Source organism: Gouania willdenowi, chromosome 7 (assembly GCF_900634775.1).
Source record: "Gouania willdenowi chromosome 7, fGouWil2.1, whole genome shotgun sequence".
Lineage (NCBI taxonomy): Eukaryota > Metazoa > Chordata > Actinopteri > Blenniiformes > Gobiesocidae > Gouania > Gouania willdenowi.
Window position 1 is genome coordinate 18,063,065 of NC_041050.1, and position 5,383 is coordinate 18,068,447.

Sequence of the window (5,383 nt, forward strand, 5' to 3'; positions counted from 1 at the left end):
TAGTATGTCGTGTGGATCTTTTAACCCACCCTCCTCCTCCGACTTGTACCCTCGATGATGCATTTTGTCACATTTTAATATTGCAATATCTTACAGCATGATATCAGTGTTTGGGTAGTTACTCAAAAAAAGTAAATCATTACTAGTTACTCATTACTTCTGGAAATTGAAGTGATATTACTTTACATATTACTGCCTTTGAAAAGTAACTTTACTACTTATTACTTTACTTTTTTCTTTCTTAATACCATGTACTGTAGATACATAGACTAATATTATAGCCATAACATCACTTAGCCTGTCTGCATATAGTTTATGGATTGATTGATTATTGATTATTTCTAAATTATTAATCCCATAACAGGGAAATTCACTTGTTGCGGCCTCAAACAAATACAATAAATATAAATAAATATACAATAAGTAACAAGTAAATATCCATAAATATAAATAGATTATATGTGGCCTGGAATTCATCCTAATCTCCTTGTATGTTTATTACAGGCGATTATTCTGGAAGATCTCACAAGGTGTTTGAGTTCTGGGGGGTTTAGCAGGGTGGGACAAACATGCAGTTTAACCAATCAAACGAAGAGCAGACGTGACGAGAATAATAATAATAATAAAAATAAAAAATAAAAACTTCTGAAAAAAAGTTGAAAATCAAAGTTGAGATTCTTTTTTCGGAGGTAAAAAAAAAAAAAAAAAAAAGTCGAAAAATTATATCGAGATTTTTGAGATTGAAGAAAAAAAACGTGCACTTCAAGAAAAAAGTCTAAATTCCATGTTAACTTTTTTTTGCCGAGCAGGCAGTTTGTGGAACTGGTTAAACTATACTTTAGAATTGGCTTTAGTAACTAATAACACTATTTGTGTTATTAGTGCATTACGATTTTTTACCCTGTGATATTTTTCTTTCTTCCGTGACCCTAAAAATTCTCGACGTTGTTTTCGGCTTTTTTATCTTCATGGATAAAAAAAATCTTTTGTTTTGTCTCAGAATTTTTTTCTTCTTCTGTGGCCCTAATACTCTTCCGTATTTCTAAAAGCAAATACATATAATAAAGATGTGCTAAGTAATCATTTTTAAGAAATTACAGCCTATTGCAGGAAGATACATGTTCAAAAAAGTCTTATTGACAAACATTACTTACTAGGATAGTAAGTAGACACAATTCTTATTTTTTTCAAAATGTATTTTATTTTGAAGGGTTTGTTTACTTCTTGCCTATCTGTTTATGAATGCAACCATGCATAATACAGATTATCCAGTCATATTGAAACACTGTTTTCTCATTCATGCAATTGGGGTTCCATTTGTTTTGTAATTGGTGGATTCAGAAGATCAAACATTCGTGCTGATCATACAGAGGAAGTGATGTTCTTCTTGTTTAGTGCCTCTGTTTCCATTCATGGTTCATTCATTATCACCCTAAAGCTGTTCACCGAGGCAGCTGAGTACATATCCTCAGTAGTATGTGTGGAAGCTTGAATCTGATTTATGCATTCCCATTTGGTCCTTGCATGTGTACTTATTTAACAGGAGGGTAATTGGTGACACGCTGTGGAAGTAGTCTACTTTACAAACCTTGCAAACATTAATGGAATTCATTGGTTAGAGCTGCAGTTATTTTGGGGTTTTTATGGAAATGTACAAAATCAACAAAGCTAAAATGTAGAAACTACATTTATTCTGAATGTAAAACCACCTCCCAGTAAAAACCAGCTTCTGTGAAAATCAAGCAGCTTGAAGCAGCTGATAAGTAGGCTTTTTTGTGTGGGGGGGGGGGTTAGTCTATTTGTTTGGTTCAGTGATTGCACAGGTCTTGACTGTTTTTGTTGATTGGAGAGTCTGAAAGTGATGGTCAGTTAAGCCTCCTCCAAGAAAAACAGTGTTCTCGGGTTTAGGTGCAGATAATAGTCTACTGTGGAAACATTGCATTATCATATAGTTTACTTTGCATAACCTTCTTCTGTGATTGTAAATAGCCAACTTTATAATATTGTTTTTATCTTTTCAATTTCAGAAGAAATGCACATGTCAAGGCAGAGAATTGTCCCATCCATCCATTTTCATACCCGCTTATTCCTATTTATCAGGGTCGCGGGGGTCTGCCGGTGCCAATCTCCGGCTCTCATAGGGCGCTGGGCGGGGGTACACCCTGGACAGGGCGCCAGACAGACAACCACTCATTCACTCCTATGGGCAATTTAGAGACTCCAATCAACCTTACAGTCATGTTTTTGGATGGTGGGAGGAAGCCGGAGTACCCGGAGGAAACCCACGCAGCACGGGGAGAACATGCAAACTCCACACAGAAAGGACCCAAGTGTCCACCCCAGGGCTTGAACCCAGGACCTTCTTGCTGTGAGGCGGACGTGCTAACTTAATGCAGACTTGTGTTGTTATATCAGGTTTAAAAACACTTGCTCTGAGGTGCTCATATGGGAAAACAATTAGTCTGTAGTCTGAGTGATATATTCATTAGTGGCAAAGTTTCATGTTTTGGCCCAATCTTAAATATGTGGGTGCCACATTCAACCCGATAGCTGGAGGAAGGGCATCCAATAAGAAGAAGTAGTTCAATTGTCCTGTTCTAGTAATTGCCAAAATGTGTGCACACTATTACACTCAATCAAACATTTACTGGACTACTGGGTTTTTAATTTCCTGAAATTAAACTTTTTAACCAAAGACGATGAAAGTGAGGGGTTGCTTGGTCTAAAATATTTCTAAAGTTCATATCAGGCCATATGGTTACAAAAAATGTACAAGAACTGTTTGCCCACCACAAATGAAAATACTGACTGTGGTTCCTTTAACAGCCAGTAAGTGATTATTTTGTCTTTTTCCAATTTATAGAATAGACTTCTCTGATTAAGACAAGATGGATTATTTTCTTCTTCTAACACCAGACAGAATCTTAGTGTCTGCCTTACCCCTCTGGAACAGAAAGGGAGAGGAAAGATTTTAATTGTTCTCCTCTCATCCACAGCTAGCCAACCACAATCATCAGCACATCCTTCCTCCTTTTAGAAAAAGGGCTGGAGAGTGCAGGGGAGAAAGGGCCATAGGGGATTATATTTTATTATTTTGGGATGATGGGAGGATTCTCTCCTGGGATGGGGTACATCTGGGAAGGTGACGGTGATGGAGGATAAAGGGATGAGGCAGAGGGATATGTGCTGTGTGTGTAGGAGCTTGAATTGGAAATTACGTTGAAGAATGTTCCTTGTGTGTGTGTGTGTGTGTGTGTGTGTGCGTGTGTGTCTCATGGGGTCGGGGGAAGAGGGGCTGACTAGACAGGGCCTCAGATCCACAGGGAGTCTGTGATTTGGAGGGAATTGCGGAATTGGGACTTTGGGGGGTTGATGAAGGAGAAAAAGTGGAGCTGTAAAATAAAAAGAGTAGAAAGGTGATGAAAGTGGGCGAAAAAAAAAAGGCAAATCAATGTAAAATGAGTTCGTATAGTCAAGTGAGGTTTCCAGGGTTGAATAAAAACCAGAGCATGCAACCAACTTGATAGTGGTACATGCAGTAAGAACCGTGTTTCATAATCTGTTTGATTTCTGTTGAATATTTCGATCACATAAAGCACATTGAATTTCCTTGTGTATAAAATACACTATACAAATGAAATTGACTTGCCTTTACAAGAGTGGTGAGCAGTGGACTGCCTCCCCTGACCACTGGCCTGCACTGTTAACCCGAATAAGTTAACACAACTCAAAAACATTTTTTTTTTTAAGTTGATTAACTTAAAAGACAATTTATTCCAGAACTTAAAAGGTTGGATGACTGGCTACTTGCACTTTTTGACAACAGTTAAACTAAAGTTTGATATGAATTAAGTTTATTTTAAATACAGTGACAGGACTCTGTTATTCTTAGCATGTAATTACTTAATTATATTAAGTTGTGCTTTTAAGTTATGCTTTCTTAGAAACAAATATTGTTCCATTTACTAAAAAAAATATTACTTAAAGTTACTCAAAAAGGACAAAAACTTTGCACCAACCAGACATAATTAAGTTAGTAGAATTTTTTCTATAACTTTGAGTATAAAATATTTAATCTATGTAATTACTTTACAGTTTACAGTGTGTTGTACACAAATATTTCATCTGTTTATCAACTGAAGCATAATTGGCAGAAAACAAAGTAATAAATCACTGTGTTTGGTGCTAAACTCATTAAAGCAATTTACTCTGAAAAAATGTTTGCTCTACAGTTTTTCTTAGTTGCGTGAAAAGTACTCGTACAATCTTCACATCTTTGTTTCACTTGTGCACGTCAAGAAACACTTTCTCATTTCATTGAAAACGTTCCAAATGCTTTGCTACATCATGCAAATGATCGTGTACAATTCTCTGCTGCTTCCTACATTATCAATTGCTCATGTCATGATGATAAAAAAAAGTATTATATGGGTCTCTGTTGAATAGTCTCAGTCGCATTAGTTCATCGCCTAAGTCTTTACATGCAAATATATACTGTATATACCGTAAAATACTGAACGCATATGCTGAGTTTGCGGGGGCAATGCCCCCTCATAGTGGTCAAAGGTTTTCATTACAGTTTTCCCAATTTTTAATACCATTTACATAATATGCAAATATTTTTGATAAAAAAACACAATGAGTAGTGTCAGGACCGGCTCAAAGAGGTGACAGGAGACAAGGCATTTGAAGGCATAAAGGTGATCAGATGGCGTTTATTCACAAAACTGTGCAGCAATAGTGAGAGAGTCCAACAGGGTGGAGCAGAGCAGGCAGCCGCACATAGGTGTCTCCACTCTCCTTAAATACCAGCCTGACGAGGAGCCAATCAAAGGTGGCGCCACTGGCACCCAGTGGATAACCTGCACAGAGGAGGAAAAGGGAGGAGCAACTGTGGAGACAGACTGATCCCCACCCACAGTCTTCTAGGCTATACAGCTGGGCTGAACTTTTTTCTTTACATTAACATTATTTTTTAATACACACGGTAGTGTGAGTGTTTGACGGTGTAAGACGGTTCTTTGTGTGTTTGATTGTTTATTTTTGGCGTGTTTCTATGACCTAAAGCCTGTAAAACTGTGATAACGGCTCAAGTCACGTCATTACAATACCTTTTGGGCTGCGGTGAGTGTGTGCGTGCCCCCCCTCTCCCCCCTCATTGTGCGAGGCACCGCGCTAATAATCTATCTGCTGCAATACCTTCAATAAAATAATGATTGGCTTCGGGCTCGAGCCTACAATTTAAGTCAGGCCTGGGTCGAGTCGGGCTGGATTTTTTGGGCCCGATCTAAACTCTAATCCCTATGTATCCTTTTATTCCATCCTACCAGTGTCTAATTTAGTAATTTACAACTGCCAGCAAGTGTATCCCTGCATGTTAAAG